Genomic DNA, 18,356 nt, shown 5'->3' with positions numbered 1-18,356 from the left:
ACTCCTCTCTTAAGAAGGTCGTAAGAATGAATTGAACTTATGACCTTCTTAAGAGAGGAGTCGAGCTGACCACTACAATAGGAAGCACTTATTTAGATTTTGTAAAACTAAATATATTTAGGTGCTAAAAATATTTGAATTCAGAATTTATTTTGAAATGCCAGGCAAAAAAAATTGGGGTTGCTGAGGTATTTTGAAACCTGGATTTCCAGGACCCTTCCCAGAAAAAAGGAATTAAAAAACTCGCTCATGGAGAAGTTTTGTATGTTATGGGTTAAACATTGTACATTTCGACGCTGTTTTTTCTATTTGAATTTCATTCAAAAAATAGTAAAAAATACGACATTTTTTGCAAACATGTGTCCCGACAAAACCCAGAAAAAAAGGGAATCTAAAAAATACCCGCGCCAATATAAAACCATGTGTAACTCTTCATAGGCGTGAGTATGTAGGTTTTTTTTACAGCAGGCGGGAGTATGTACTTGGTGCAGTGGTGTGTACGAGGTCGAAAGTTCGAATACAGAAATTGGGTGCTTCAGAAAAAAAAATGCACACGTCACCCAAGCTGTTCCAGTCACGGACAGTGGACCATAGCCACGCTGGCCTGCCACATAGGCGCGATATACCTCTGAATACGAGCAAAGTGATCGTATTTGTTAGGAATAGATTAGTTGCTTATTAATTAAGCTGATTAGGATTAAGTTAATTTTTAGATAGGTTATTTAGTCCTCAAGCAATCATGCACTTTCTTGATTCTCAACGAAACTATGTAATAACTTGGCCCTTGACTCCCAAACAACATGTGTACTTCCGTCCTGATATAAATACCCCATTGCTATCACCAATAAAGACTAATTAATCATCTTTCATTCATCTCTCTCATCTCTCTCGTTCTTTACTTTTTACCTTTTACTTTAAACACGTTATCAGCACTTAGACTCTATCAAGAAAGAGTAATGGCATACAAAAAAACATGATGGAATCTGGTCGGCGACAACGCGTGAAGATGAACCTTACACGGTGGATTTCGGCCACGAAACGCTGCACAAGCCAGTGCAAGTATCGAGCGGGCGTGAGACGATCCAGCACTGCTTCCAACGGAATAATGAAGGAAGCAAAGACGGGCATGCATGCATCCTTAGTCTCCTACAGAGAATCTACATACAAGCATTCCTACAGGAAATTGATCAGGGAAATGTTAATTTATTGCCTTCTTGTGATTAAGATCGATACTCTAAAGATTTTGTTCTTGGGAATGCCGTACGTGAATCTGTTCACTGAAATTGATCAGGATAAAGTAAGAATGGATAAATCGTGTACTGCAAGCAGTGGATCCCTTCATCCGAACATATGGGCATGGTGAGATGAATAGAACGTATTATTCAGTCATGCCAAGGGAAGAAGAAGGTACCATGTTTGTTTCTAATTCATTGAATACTAGCGACCTCTCTTGCTCACCATAACTGCAGTAGAAAAAAAACCTCATTAGGGATGCACGGATGCACGTAGAAGCATCAGTCCTTCAAGCATAGTGGAGACTACAGCCAGTCAGCCACGACGCGAGGCTCCAGATGCGGCGATATCTACCATCAGCCATGGTCCTCAGATCTGGCGCCATCCAGCGAAGTGCTCTTCGGCGCGTCACGCACGGCACGGCAGCGCCTTCCGGTGTGGTTGCCCGTGGCTACGGCCCCGCGGGCGCCCGCGACAGCGATGCCCTTCAGCGGAGTGACGTCCTTGGCCTTAGAGCAACTCTAGCAAACCCCGCATCCCGCCAGCCCGCAAAACACGTTTGCAGGTCGCGAAAAACAGCTTTTGCACGCTGGCCCGCGCTGGCGCAGATGCAGGCCCGCCAAATGGATTCGTAAAAAAAAATATTTGCGGAATATTCTTTTTTAAGGTCGGCTTTGCGGGGTCTGCTTTTTTGCACCGCTGCTTCCCGCATATCATCAGCCCGCAAATATCAAATACAACATAATTCAACAACCGAAAATAAACTGAATTATTCGAATCGAACACAATACAATAATCATCCGCATTACAAATAATTATTCAAAACTTGTCATGAATACAAATACAAATGAATACAAAAATAAGTCACTGTCCAGCCCTTTGCTAATGGTGTTCAATGAGATCTTTCTGAAGTTGAAAGTGGGCGTCTGGATTTTCAATCTCCTTGTATGTCTGAAGAAAAGCTCTAATGCGGTTTGGGTCATCTTCATTGGGTGCCCGAAGATACTCACCGAAGAGATGGATGATCACTTCCGCAAATCTATGCACAGACTCAATTGTAATACTCAGGACCGAAGAGACGGAACGCCATATGCAATCACCCGCATAGCTGCATAGATTTTTTGATATGCACTAAATCCCTTTAAGCCCGCGGCATTCCTTCTTTGAGTAAAATACCGGCAATTTTCCTCGCAAGCTTGAACAATTTTCACAAAGAGGGATCGGAGCATTCGGTACCTTCTCCGGAAGAAGTGTGGAGGATATGTAGGATTCTCCGTGAAATAGTCTTGCATCAACATCTCGTTCCCAAGATGGCGATTCTGAGGAATGCACAAATGCCCGACAGTCGATCCTCGCCTCCTCTTTTGGTTCTCGTCTTCATGCTCCTTCACGGCAAGCGCCATGACTAATGTTTGCTGACAGAAGGTCGCAAGCATGGTATCAACATCCGAGCCGTCCAAATTGAACGAATCGGATAGTAGGAACTTCTCGCACGGGGTCAACTCCATCTTCTCACGCAGTTGGCGGGAGGATAGTAGGAACCACAAAAAAGGTACTAACCGGCGGCGGCGACGAGGTGGTGGTCGATCCCCGGCGGCGGCGGCGTGAGGCGGCTCTTCTCACCGGATCTGAAGGGGCATGATACGTCTCCAACGTATCTATAATTTTTGATGGTTTCATGCTATTATCTTGTCAAACTTTGGATGTTTTGCATGCCTTTCATATATTTTTTGGGACTAACTTATTAACTCAGTGCCAAGTGGCAGTTCCTTTTTTTCCATGTTTTTGACCCCTTTCAGAGGAGATTTTGAAACAGAGTCCAAACGGAAGAAAATCCCCGAAAAGATTTTTTTTGTAACGGAAAAAGATCGGGAAGCTTGAGAGCCAAGGCAGGGGAGCCTCATGGGCCCCACAAGCCCCCACCCCGCGGCCAGAGGGTAGGCCGCGGCCCACAGGCATGTGGGCCCCCTGAGCGCCCTCTGCCCTAGGGGTTTCGCCTATAAATTCCCTAAAAATCCCAAAAAAATCACGAGATCATCGAAAGTACTTTTCCTCCGCCGCAGGCTTCTGTCTCCGCAAGATCCCATCTGGGGCACGTTCTGGTGCCCTGCCGGAGGGGGGATTCGGACACGGAGGACTTCTTCATCAACACCATGACCTCTCCGATGATGCGTGAGTAGTTCACCATAGACCTACGGGTCCATAGCTAGTAACTAGATGGCTTCTTCTCTCTCTTGGATCTTCAATACAAAGTTCTCCATGATCTTCATGGAGATCTATCCGATGTAATCTTCTTTTACGGTGTGTTTGTCGAGATCCCATGAATTGTGGATTTATGATCAGATTATCTATGAATCTTATTTGAGTTTCTTCTGATCTCTCTTATGCATGATTTCATATCCTTGTAATTCTCTTCGAGTTGTGGGTTTTGTCTGGCCAACTAGATCTATGATTCTTGCAATGGGAGAAGTGCTTGGTTTTGGGTTCATACCGTGCGGTGACCTCACCCAGTGACTGAAGGGGTAGCGAGGCACACATCATGTTGTTGCCATCAAGGGTAAAAATATGGGGTTTTCATCATTGGTTTGATATTATCCCTCTACATCATGTCATCTTGCTTAAGGCATTACTATGTTCGTCATGAACTCAATACACTAGATGCATGATGGATAGCGGTCGATGTGTGGAGTAATAGTAGTAGATGCAGAAAATATCGGTCTACTTGTCTTGGACGTGATGCCTATATGTATGATCATTGCCTTAGATATCGTCATGACTTTGCGCGGTTCTATCAATTGCTCGACAGTAATTTGTTCACCCACTGTGATATTTGCTATTTTGAGAGAAGCCTCTAGTAAACACTATGGCCCCCAGGGTCTACTCCACACCATATTTTCATCCTTACACTTTTTACTTCGTTGCACTTTCCGCCTTCAGATCTCACTTTGCAAACAATCTTGAAGGGATTGACAATCCCTTTGAAGCGTTGGGTGCAAGCTTGTTTGTGTTTGTGCAGGTACTATGGACTTGACGAGACCCTCCTTCTGGATTGATACCTTGGTTCTCAAACTGAGGGAAATACTTACTGCTCCTGTGCTGCATCACCCTTTCCTCTTCAAGGGAAAAACCGACGCGAACAGAGAAGTAGCAAGAAGAATTCCTAGCGCCAAGGAAGGACTTTTGTTACCGTAGCAGAAGGATTTCGGGCGTCGTTGCCGAGGAGGATCAAGTCAATTACTCATCCAAGTAAGTGTCGCAAACTCATCTCTTGCATTTACTATGTTTGCCAGTTGCCTCTCGTTTTCCTCTCCCCCACTTCACCTATTTGCCTTTTTTCGTTTGCCTTTTTTGTTCGCCCTTCTCTCGCTTGCTTTCTGTTCGCTTGTGTGCCATGTGCCTTCAATATGCTTGCATCTTTGCTTGTTGAGAATCTAGTGATATGGATCCTCATCCACTTGCTAATCTCTTTAAGAGATCCAATTATGTTGATCCAATTGCTAGTGAGTTGAGTGCACTTCACTATCTTTATGGAGTTTTGCTTGAGATGCGTGAATCCGAAAATTTTGAGGAAGAAATTTATGAAGTGATTCGCGAGGGCTCCTTAGATGAAAAGCATGATTGCAATGGTTTCACTATAAATTCTATTAGTGACAATCATGCTAAAAATATGCAAAACCCTAAGCTTGGGGATGCTAGTTTTGCTATGTCCACTACTTGTTGCAATGATCATGAGTGGGGCGATGATTTTTCTTATGATCTTTAAAAAAATAAGCCTCATGATGAATATGATATTTGCAATATTATTGAAAGTGTGTTTGGAGAAGTCATGACTTTAGTTGATGATAATCCCATTATTTTTGAAGAGCGTCAACTTTGCATGCATGTGGATCATGAAAAGAATATCCTATATGATAGTTACATTGTTGAATTCAAATATGATCCCACATGTAATTATTATGAGAGAGGGAAATATGGTGGTGGAAACTTTCATATCACTAAATCACCTCTCGTTATGTTGAGATTGCTATTATCTCTTTCTTCTTCCTTGCATATGGTAACTATTGGTTGTCTTGACAAAAAAAATTCCTATAAAATGCCTATGCATAGGAAGTATGTTAGACTTAGATGTGATTTTCACATGCTTTATGATGCTCTCGTTCTACTTCAATTCTTGTCTTTTGTGTGAGCATCATTGAATTATCAATGCCTAGCTAAGGGCGTTAAACAATAGCGCTTGTTGGGAGGTAATCCAATGGATTTATCTTTTTCTTTCTGTTTTGCTGCGTACACACCATCACAATTCTGTTGTGATTGTGTTTTTTGTGTTTCTTTTTGTGTTTGAGCCAAGCAAAACCTTTATGACTAGTCTTGGTAATGGTTGTTTGATCCTGCTGGAAAAAGACAGAAACTTTTCGCTCACGAGATGATTTTTCATTTTTATTCAGAAAGAGATTTTGAGTTGATTCTTTTTTCTGCTGGTTGATATGCCTTTTGCCCAGGCATTCGTAATTTTTCAGATTTTTTGAGGTACCAGAAGTATACGAAGTATACAGATTGCTACACACTGGTTTGTTTTTGACAGATTCTATTTTTGTTGAGTTGGTTGCTTGTTTTGATGAAACTATGGTTAGTATCGGGGGGTACTAGCCATGGAAAAGTGAGAATACAGTAGCCCAATATAGATAGAATTCAAGTTTGCTACAGCACCAAAAGAAGTGGTAGTTTGTTTTCTTGTGCTAATGTTATCACGAGTTTCTGTTTAAGTTTTGTGTTGTGAAGTTTTCAAGTTTTGGGTGATGTTCTCATGGACAAAGAGATAAGGAGTGGAAAGAGCTCAAGCTTGGGGATTCCCAAGGCATCCCAAGCCAAATTCAAGGACACCAAAAAGCCTAAGCTTGGGGATGCCATGGGAAGGCATCCCCTCTTTCGTCTTCAATCCGTCGGTAACATTACTTGGAGCTATATTTTTATTCACCACATGATATGTGTTTTGCTTGGAGCGTCTTGTATCATAGGAGTCTTTTCTTTTTGTTGTGTCACAATCATCCTTGCTGCACACCTTTTTGAGAGCGAGATACATGCACTCATCGTGATTTTGCTAGAATGCTCATAGTGCTTCACTTATGTCTTTTGAGCTAGATACTTTTGCTCTAGTGCTTCACTTATATCTTTTGAGCTAGATACTTTTGCTCTAGTGCTTCACTTATATCTTTTAGAGCACGGCGGTGTGTGATTTGGTAGTTGGCTTATGCTATGAAAGTAGTCCCAAATGTGATAGGTACCCAAAGAGGATGCAAAAACCTCCATCTTCATGTGCATTGAGTAGAAAGAGAAGTTTTGATTCCTCTCAATTAGTTTTGAGACGTGGATTTGGTAATATTAAAAGCTATGTTAGTAGGGTGTTGTGAATCTAGAAATACTTGTGTTGAAGTTAGTGATTCCCGTAGCATGCACGTATGGTGAACCACTATGTTAGGAAGTCGGAGCATAGTTGATCTATTGATTGTCATCCTTTGTGTTGAGGTCGGGATCGCGCGATGGTTAACACCTACTAACCCTTCCCCTAGGAGTATACGTTTAGCACTTTGTTTCGATTACTAATAAAAACTTTCGCAACAAGTATGTGTGTTCTTCATGACTAATGTGAGTCCATGGTATAAATGCACTTTCACCTTCCACCATTGCTAGCCTCTCTAGTGTCGCGCAACTTTTGCCGGTACACAAACCCACCATATGCCTTCCTCAAAACAGCCACCATACCTACCTACTATGGCATTTTCATAGCCATTCCGAGATAAATTGCCATGCCACTCCCACCGTTCCGTCTCATGACTTGTGCCGTCACTCTCATATTGCCATTGCATGATCGTAAGATAGCTAGCGAGATGTTTCAACGTCATACGTCAAGCTAGATCGTTGCACATCCCGGTACACTGCCGGAGGCATTTCCTATAGAGTCATTTCTAAGCTTTGAGTTGTGAGTAAATAAAAGTGTGATGATCATCATTATTAGAGCATTGTCCCATGTGAGGAAATAAAAAAAAGGAGGCCAAAGCGCCCAAATAAACAAAAGAGAAAAAAGAGGCCCAAGTGCCCAAATAAAAAGAAAATAAAAAAGAGAAAAGGAGAGAAGGGACAATGCTACTATCTTTTTCACACTTGTGCTTCATAATAGCACCATGTTCTTCATGATTGAGACCTTCTTGCTTTGTCACTACCATATACTAGTGGGAATCTTCATTATATAACTTGGCTTGCATATTCCAATGATGGGCTTCCTCAAAATTGCCCTAGGTCTTCGTGAGCAAGCAAGTTGGATGCACACCCACTAGTTCTACTTTTGAGCTTTCACATACTTACAGCTCTAGTGCATCCCTTGTATGGCAATCCCTACACATTCACAATGATATCTATTAATGGGCATCTCCATAGCCCTTTGATACGCCGAGTCAATGTGACCATCTCCTCCTTTTTATATCACAACCACCACCACACTCTATTCCACCTATAGTGCTATATCCATGGCTCACGCTCATGTATTGCGTGATAGTTATAAAAAGTTTGAGAAAGTAAGAGTGCGAAAACAATTACTTGGCCAATATCGGGGTTGTGCATGATTTACATTCGTTGTGTGAGGATGATGGAGCATAGCCAGACTATATGATTTTGTAGGGATGACTTTTATTGGCCTTGTTATTTTGAAACTTCATGATTACCTTGCTAGTTTGCTTGGAGTATTATTGTTTTCATGTCAATAGCAAACTACTGTTTTGAATCTTACGGATCTGAACATTGATGTCACGTGAAAGAAGTTGCAAAGGACAACTATGCTAGGTAGCATTCCACATCAAAAATTCATTCTTTATCACTTCCCTACTCGAGGACGAGCAGGAGTTAAGCTTGGGGATGCTTGATACGTCTCCAACGTATCTATAATTTTTTATGGTTTCATGCTATTATCTTGTCAAACTTTGGATGTTTTGCATGCCTTTTATATATTTTTTGGGACTAACTTATTAACTCAATGCCAAGTGCCAGATCTTGTTTTTTCCATGTTTTTGACCCCTTTCAGAGGAGATTTTGAAACAGAGTCCAAACGGAAGAAAATCCCCGAAGAGTTTTTTCCGTAATGGAAGAAGATCAGGAAACTTGAGAGCCAAGGAAGGGGAGCCTCAAGGGGCCCACAAGCCCCCACCCCGCGACCAGGGAGGTAGGCCGCAGCTCACAGGCTTGTGGGGCCCCTGAGCACCCTCTTCCCTAGGGGATGCGCCTATATATTCCCTAAAAATCCCAAAAGAATCAGGAGATCATCGAAAGTACTTTTCCGCTGTCGCAGGCTTCTGTCTCCGCAAGATCCCATCTGGGGCACGTTCTGCCGTTCTGGTGCCCTGACGGAGGGGGGATTCGGACACGAAGGGTTTCTTCATCAACACCATGACCTCTCCGATGATGCGTGAGTAGTTCACCATAGACCTACGGGTCCATAGCTAGTAACTAGATGGCTTCTTCTCTCTCTTGGATCTTCAATACAAAGTTCTCCATGATCTTCATGTAGATCTATCCGATGTAATCTTCTTTTGCGGTGTGTTTGTCGAGATCTGATGAATTATGGATTTATGATCAGATTATCTATGAATCTTATTTGAGTTTCTTCTGATCTCTCTTATGCATGATTTCATATCCTTGTAATTCTCTTCGAGTTGTGGGTTTTGTCTAGCCAACTAGATCTATGATCCTTGCAATGGGAGAAGTGCTTGGTTTTGGGTTCATACCGTGCGGTCACCTCACCCATTGACAGAAGGGGTAGCGAGGCACGCATCATGTTGTTGCCATAAAGGGTAAAAAGATGGGGTTTTCATCATTGGTTTGATATTATCCCTCTACATCATGTCATCTTGCTTAAGGCGTTACTCTGTTCGTCATGAACTCAATACACTAGATGCATGTTGGATAGCGGTCGATGTGTGGAGTAATAGTAGTAGATGCAGAAAGTATCGGTCTACTTGTCTCGGACGTGATGCCTATATGTATGATCATTGCCTTAGATATCGTCATGACTTTGCGCGGTTCTATCAATTGCTCGACAGTAATTTGTTCACCCACCGTGATATTTGCTATTTTGAGAGAAGCCTCTAGTGAACACTATGGCCCCCAGGGTCTACTCTGCACCATATTTTCAGCCTTACACTTTTTACTTCGTTGCACTTTCCGCCTTCAAATCTCACTATGCAAACAATCTTGAAGGGATTGACAACCCCTTTGAAGCGTTGGGTGCAAGCTTGTTTGTGTTTGTGCAGGTACTCTAGACTTGACGAGACCCTCCTTCTGGATTGATACCTTGGTTCTCAAACTGAGGGAAATACTTACTGCTCATGTGCTGCATCACCCTTTCCTCTTAAAGGGAAAAACCGACGCAAACAAGAGAAGTAGCAAGAAGAGTTCCTAGCGCCAAGGAAGGACTTTTGTTACCGTAGCAGGGCGGTGCAGCGGCTCGCCTGCGGATATGGCCGGAATCGTCGGTGGCGGGCGGGCGGAAGCAAGGGTGGGGCGGCGGCGGAAGGAGGGGGGAAATAGCGTGGGCTGAAATGTCCCTCCCGCTAACTGCTTCTGTGTGATGCAGGGCACCACAGCCGCGAGGGGGGAACTCGCGTTTTCCGAGGTTGGGGTCGGGAATTTGCCGCGTCCCCTAAAAAATTTTGCGGGCCGGGGCAGGATGCGGGGTCTGATCGGGCAGGCTTTTCCGCCCCGACCCGCATTTTGGCGGTTATTTTGCGGGTCGGGGAGGATGTGGGGTCCGCTAGAGTTGCTCTTAGGCCCGGCGTCGGCGTCCAACGCGACATGGCGTTCTTCTTAAAACAATGGTGACGACAAATCCCTAGCGCAGAGGAGGAGAAATTGAAGAACCTTATCCTTTTGGATAATTTTGATTTTAGTCCTAAAACTTTCTCCTAACTATTTATAAATCCCTGCAAATTATGATGCAACCCTTAGGCTTACTATTCTCAAGAATTTAACCTTCACATTACCATCATTGACTTTTTAATTCTCGGTTTTTCGACACAGTTTCAACTGTAGTTTTTTTTCATAATGGCATAGAAATATAATTACGTACCATTTACATCATATAAAATATCATTTGAAGCCTCATGTCTTCATATATTACATAAATATGTAAATTATTAAATTTTGCATCTATTTGTATTACCATAGTGATACTAATGTAAAAGAATGTTTCGCATACATTTATTCCTTCGAAATTTAAGACATTATATGTCTTTACGACAAACATTCCTTATGACACGCATTTTTAGGATAACAACTATAACTTTGCAATGGAAATTGTTTTTTCTTGCAAACATTGCTATAAATTCAAAATAAGAATTATAATGTGTCATACTCAATATGACTAATCAAAATTTATTTGTAAATCACAAGGTATTTGATGGCATCTACTGCATATTTCACAGATTATTCATCGGTACTGTAAGATCTACATTTTGTCATTTTGGCAAGATGACTACCTTCAAAGTGCTCTTCCGAATATTAATATTTAGATATGACTACCTCAAGATATCATAAGGTAATATTGGCATCTACTACAAAATTTTGCAGACTATCCACTATTACAGCAAGGTCTACACCATGTCATTCTGTCAGATGATTACCTTTAAAGTGATTTTCTTAAATATAGCATAACATAAGGTAATAGAATTATGAACATCTACTGACAAAAGTCAAACTATGTTTTCTAATACGGCGAGATCTACATCATATCGGTGATTATTTTCAAAGCGTTATCCTGTATAAATTGAGGTCTACACATATGGTTATAAAAGAATCAGCTATTCTAAAATTTGCTCCTCTGAAGAAATTGTTGTTGTTCACTAAAATGCTTTACTATCATAGTAAATTCATGCATGATTATTGCATGTTGAATGGTATTATCTACCAATATCAATTATTCAAGCCTCATTTTCTTTGAATACGTCATAGAGAATTATGCAAATATTTGCACACTCCAATGATTACCTTTTATTACATTGGTAAAATACATGCCAATTGAGCCTACGCCACTATTTCTAATTATAGTGTCGTCCATCCATCAAGATGGATCACATAATTTATGGCAGTGATTGAGTGTCACAACACTTCCACAAGGACCACATCACATTGTGGTTATACTTTTATAGTGGCTAACCAATGTTAAGCACATGCAAGTCTATACGTTTTGGCAGTGACTCTAAAATCACACACTTCCTCAAGAATGAAGTCCAAAACATTAACAATAATTTCATCGGATGTGTTATATTGAAGGATACACCTAGGTTCACCAAATATCACCTTGGCCATGGTTGTTCTCAAACAAATTATTTTATCAATATATATTTCTTACTCATAGAAGTAAATTAAAATGAATGTAATAGCATTTTCATGTAACACATGGCTGACATTTCCAAATGCTTTAAACTCATGTTAGGTGGGAGTATTTATCGTAAGATGATTCATGACATCAGTCATTATATCCACATGTGTTACCATCGGAATATGTGTCATGGTTATTCTGTTAATAGCTAAGTATATTCATGTGTATTTCATGTGTCACCAAGTTCACTTAGTTCTCAAACTAAGTACATCATAGATGAATATTTATTCACCTTGAATATTTCTCTTAAGAGAAACATGCTGCCATGAGCACATTTGGAATGATCGCCCAATAATTAATTTTTTCAAGGCCTCAAGTCTAATGCAACTTACAATTTTGGTAGTTATAAAATCAACTTTAAGTTGAGATTTTATGATCAGATATTTTTCATATTTGAATCCGATTGAAAAGCTCATAATACACTTTACATCCTCTTATGATGGTATTACCATTTTCATGGTAAAGAAACATTTTATTCCTTAAAATCATCATGTTCACCCAACGGTTGCTTCAAATATTTGCTAGCATTGAGAATAGTATGCAAGTTAGTGGTTACAAGATAGAACCATGAGGAATTCAAAGTAAAGTGGAGGCTAAAGATAACCAATGACATAATTATCTTTTAATTGGTAATTGATCATTTTCAAATGATCACAAAGACAACTCTCAAGTTTGTCAAATGTGTGGTTACATAAATATCATACATATGATTACCAAACCGTCAAACATATGGTCAAACCACACCATAAATTTATTAAGAAGGCAAATAAGTTAATTGGGATAGTTGAAAATTTGCAAACATACAACCAGGAAATATCCTCATAAATGATTGTTTCCAAATCTTCATCAGAAGGAGAACCAAAAATATAGTGTAATAAAAGAATGATAAATTCCTTTATGCCTATGATATTTTAATTAATTTTTCAATAATATGGGAGACCTCAGGTATTCTCCTCATTATCCCAACATATTATTAGCCTATACTTGTACTACTACATGTAGTAAAATGTCCAATATCATATCCCTCGAATAGAATATTTGATAAATTTGAATGTATGTTTCAATTCATACTTAATATTGTTGCGTATCCAATGATTTTCTAAATGATAATAAATTAAATATTAGGCTTAATAGCCTTAGCCATCCTGGTTTGGGGATGATTAGAAAATTATTGACAATTCTGTTGGTCACAAAATTTTCAACTTACAATTTTTCCCAAATCATCATATTTTTATATACACTACATGTGTCATAGGAGAAATAAGTTTTAAGGCTCTCTCACCTTAAAATTTCAAATGAGCCACTCATCCTTCTTTGAACACATTCAGAAGATATATGTGGATTACTCAACCATTATGTGGTATAATATAGATACTTCATGATACGCATAGAAACATTTATAAAATGATTTCAAGTGTGTCTCTTTTCACACAAAATCATGAATGATATAACTGAATCAATTGCTCAACTTATGAAAGTAAGAGGAAATTATCCTAAACACGGGATAAACCCATTCGACTCGGCAATGTCGTTGAACTCATTTCACGAGCATTTTCTGATTGCATCGAGTACTACTTGTACATACCCATAATGGTTCATCTAAATTTCTTATCAAAGATAATCACATGAATTACATGACCATTTTTAAAGAATTGTAAATTTACCAGCCTCTTGCTGGACACATATGTCCTTACACACCGTAAGTATGATCTAAATCATGCCAACTGCATGTCATACTACTTTCCCCTTTTAGTAACTACGTGGAAATCAATAAAGTATTTCCTATTTGCGATAATTCGGTTACCTACCGATATCACCACTCCAGCATGCATCAATGGGCCCTCACAGAAAATTAGGGATCTATGTGAGGAATAAAAATTTATCCGTCAATAAAAATTATTCACAGCCTGTATGTTGATTGCATCAGTAATAAGGACATTTCTCGCATTAGGGGGAGATTGGTACCACAAAGAATGCCAAGAAATAAATTAGACATGTTATTGACATTCAGTCCTTATATCCACGTACTCAAAGAATCTGAACAAGAAGTTTAGAATCACATATTTACAACTCATTGCAAATCTGCCACATACATTTACTGATGACAAAAGTGTCACTCAATTTTATATTCCTGAAGTAAAGTGTCAAAAAGAGTGGAGGTACCCGATAAACCACTCTTCTCCCCAAATGAGAGCGATAGGGGGAGAAATCTGACCACACGAGATATAATCTCGCATATGCTTCCGCGGAAATAGAGGAAATCAAATCCTTAAGTAGTAAATGTAATTCAACATCAAGTTGAAAGACACCTCATTGGATGGTCATCAACCAAAGCCCAACATAAATGTGCGCAAATGTTTTGGTGTTGGGACATCGAAACACCTTGACTCCATTGTTGTAGGAAATCACACGGAGTTAAAAGGAATAAATACATTTCAATAAATTTCATCGATTCCTCCAAAATCATATAACATAAATCTACATTTGTCGACATATATTTCTTCTAAAAATTGCTAAAACCTTTTGGGCCCTAAACCAAAATCCATGGTAGAGTGCCTCTTGCACTCATATTGGTTCGCATAAAAGGAAGCAAGTAAATGAAGAATAGCACTCGCTCAGCAAAGAGTGGTATTTACCACAGTAATACCTACTACTCATAAGTATCTCCCATAAGGAATACTAAAAAAAACTTCTTATTTAAACAAAGTTAATGAGGTGGTGAGAAAGCGAGGCTTGTAGCAAAAGGGTTCACGCAGAGACCTGACATCAAATTATGATGTAACATACCCTCTTGGTATGAATGGAATTAAGTTTCGACAATAAATATCATTGGCAGTACAAATAATATTATCCATGCAGTTAATGGATGTAGTGACTACATACTCATATGGGTCACTCGTTTCAGAAAATTATAACGAAGTCTTTGAAGGGCTTACAATTCCGAATTCAAAATAAATCGCAACATATTTGTGTAAAATTTCAGAAGTCACTCTATGGATTGAAATAGTCAAAAATCATATGGTACTACCGACTAAATGAGTTCCTTCTTCAAAGGATTACTCAAAGGATGATCATTTTTATGTGTTAATAAAGGAATCTCAAAATTTGATTCCCTTACATCACCTCAGTGTATATTTATGATTTCATCATCAGTGTCTCTGCAAGACATAAACATACACAAAATCATCTCAAGACGGAAATTTTGGATTCAACCAAATTTATCTTAAGCTTACAAGTTGAGCATTCTCTCAAGAATACATATCAGTCTACATATATCCAAAACATATACGAGAAGTTCGGTGTGGATATATCATAACAACAACATAAGACATGTATGGTCATACTACCTTTGATAAGGTACATACCTAGGGTTAATAATGAAGTGACATAAAGACCTGAAGTTCTATATCTCACTAATGTCAAAGCACTCATATGATTGCAAACTATGTCAGGCCTCACACCATATTTGCTATGTTTGCTCAGAGTGCAACCCCCAACAAAAGTTACATGCTTGATATATGGAATATCATCTTATATCTTAAGCTCACAATAAATATTAGACAATTCCATCAGGAAATACAAGATATGACCATGATATGATATGATGATATTGGCTCTTTATTTGATCCCAATGACGCCATATTAATGACTGCATTTGTTGGAATAGCCTCCATATGGAAGTCATCTAAATGGACTTTAATGGTTATTCCCACTTATCATTCTGACATAATTTCTTTATCTAAAAGCATTGCAAAATATGAATGGCTTGGCAGAATGATTAACCACACTCAAAATAATGTGGTTGAGATTCATCAGAATCACATAACTTGATTTATCAAGATACTTCTACTTGTGTTACTCAATACCTACAGGTTATATGAAGAGCAATATCATAAATCACATTGCTCAGAAACTACTTATCCTGATGGATTATAGAAAAGTGAGAAAATAATTTGCAAACAAAATCATATGAAAATCCAACAGATTACACACAATCTTATGTTCATGTCAATGAAATTGGTATGAGACATCCTCCATATTTGCAAAGTTCACGGGGAGTAATCTCCCAAAATATAACCTATTAACAATCATCAGATTGCATATATTGTACTCTTTTTCCCTTGATGAGTTTTTCCCTAATGGTTTCTCATAAAAGGTTTTTAACGATACAATATAAACACAAGTGTTTGTATATGCCATATCATTTTATCCTTATATTTTTTCCACTAGGTTTTAAAGGAGTTTTCAATGGCATGTCAGATGCACTCTTTTCCCTTATGAGTTTTCTCTCGTAGTTTCTCATAATGGTTTTTAATGAGGCAATATTTTCTCAAAGATCATATGTCATACTTTCTATTTTCCCTATTGGGGTTTTTAAAGGAAGTACTCAAGACATATCAATTGTTCTCTAAACTCACCAATGAGTTTTCTCCTTCTTCAAAGGTTTTTCTCATATGAGTTATCAAGAGGCAATAATCATTATATGTTGCATCATTTTCTCCTTATTATTTTTTCCACTGGGTTTAAAGGAGTTTTAGCAACATGTCTGCACAATTCTCCTCATATTTTTCCCACGGGGTTTTTGGAGGAGACTTTCAATAATATTCAAAGAACTTATGAAGATGATGCATATACTCAAGAAGAGGTGTTGTACAAGGGGGAGTGTTAAGAATAGATTAGTTGCTTATTAATTAAGCTGATTAGGATTAATTTAATTCTTAGATAGATTACTTAGTCCTCAAGCAACTATGCACTTCCTTGACTCTCAAGGAAACTATGTAGTAACTTGGCCCTTAAGTAACTTCAAGTTACTTGACTCCCAAGCAACATGTGTACTTCTGCCCGGATATAAATACCCCATTGCTATCATCAATAAAGACTAATGAATCATGTTTCATTAATCTCTCTCGTTCTTTAATTTTTACTTTTTTACTTCAAACAGTATTTGCACGTGAATGCAAGTTGAATGATTATAAATTTGTATTTTTAAAGTTTTAGCATTAAACTGAACATCAAATGCAAATTGTGTGACTCACGGTGATATTACCTCAATAAAATATCAACACCTTCAATAATAATTGAACATCGTTATATGCATTATAGAAAATGTTTTCATATTATATATTTTTTACTATAGATGTTGATATTTTTAAAAAAAAATATAAAATTAGTTAAAATTTATAAAGTTTGATTTGAGACAAACCTAAAACGCGAACCAAAAAGGAACGGAGGGAGTAACAACTTTACCTCGAACTCCACACAGTTATCCTTGTGCATCTTCCTCCCGGACGCTGTCGATGGTCCGCGCAGTCTGGTCGATCCGATCGCTTCACGGTCGAGCTTCCTGCACGACCACCTACCTCGTCGGAAGGTTGACGTCAGCGATTTCCGATGCCGATGTTCAAGTTGTCCTTCCACAACAACTTGCCATTCAGCCCGTTGGGGGACCTGTCTGACATGATGGGGCTCGACGACTCCAGCTTTAGAATGGTCATGGACAAAGTCATCCACAATGCGGTCATCGAGGTGAACGCGGTTGTCACCATGGTTATTATGCAGTATGGTTGTGCGTCCAGGTGCAGTCCTCCGCGGCAAGTGGATTTCGTCGTTGATCATATGTATGCCTACATCATCATGGAGGACGAGACCGATGGCATCGTGCTCGCCGGCCATGTCGTTGACCCCTCGAGAGAAAGTTAGCATTGTAGGCCGAATTTCAAATACAGTGTGCTTGAGATGATGACCATTTTTTTACAATTATTTTAACATTTCATAAGGGCCTACAAAAAGTATTTGATTGAAAACGGTTAGGATTCAGTTCTTCAATTCAGCTGTCTTTTGATTTGTACAATTATGTTAGCATTTCAAAAGCGGCTTTAATTTGTACAATAAGCTTTTGCGAGAATGGCCAAATCGCTCCACTTGCTTTGCATCCTTTGCCCATGCCCGTTTTTGTCGTCGTCTAGCATGAGGTCGTGATAGCATCTACAGCCGGACCCCTTAAATACGGCCCCTCAAACGCTCGCCAACGCGTCCGGCCGCGTCTACGGACACTGGCCGGTCATGTCTCAAATATTGCATTGAACATCTGGATACCTTAAATTAGAAACCTCAAATCCATATTATTACGTGCAACATAAACCTAATACTAAGCGGAGCTCGTCCGGCTCCGCCGTGTCCATGTCCGGCGGCTGGCTGCCCCCCCCCTATAGTGTCGGTCCGGTCGCCCACGAGGTAGAGTGGGACATGGGACACTAGTCGTCTCATGGGAGTTGAGCTCCCGCCGTCTCCCATGTCCTACTCTTCCTTGCCGGAGCCTATAACCCGGATGGTGCCACTCGACGTGAGGTCGATGACGGATCCTTCCTCGGAGGATCCGACGTCCACCACGATGCGGTTGCGTCGAGCGCACTGCTGCACCCTACGAGGTGTCGTGGAGTGTGATTCCGCCTCTTCAACATCCGTCGTCGCGAGGGCCTCGTCGCATCCCGTGACAGCTGTCTCGCCTCGCGGACACGTCACGCCATGACATCGTCCGAGGTTGGCCATGCTTCGTTCTCGACGCGCCAACGGAGTGGTTGCGCTTTCGCCACGGCATTCAGACGCCAGATGAACCACATCGCCTCCGGTGAGGCAGCAACGCCGGATCCAAGCACCAGTTGTGTGGAAGCAATGGATTACTGACGTTGTGAGTCTGAGC

The 18,356-nt window shown here is 39.9% G+C and overlaps 1 pseudogene; it reads left to right on the top strand.

The window, feature by feature from the left end:
- Positions 1-1,595: 1,595 nt before the first annotated feature.
- Positions 1,596-17,356, top strand: LOC123450309 (annotated as a pseudogene).
- Positions 17,357-18,356: the final 1,000 nt, after the last annotated feature.

The sequence above is a fragment of the Hordeum vulgare genome, chromosome 4H (genome assembly GCF_904849725.1).
Source record: "Hordeum vulgare subsp. vulgare chromosome 4H, MorexV3_pseudomolecules_assembly, whole genome shotgun sequence".
In the NCBI taxonomy this organism is placed as follows: domain Eukaryota; kingdom Viridiplantae; phylum Streptophyta; class Magnoliopsida; order Poales; family Poaceae; genus Hordeum; species Hordeum vulgare.
This window is presented reverse-complemented; position numbering and strand designations above follow the sequence as displayed.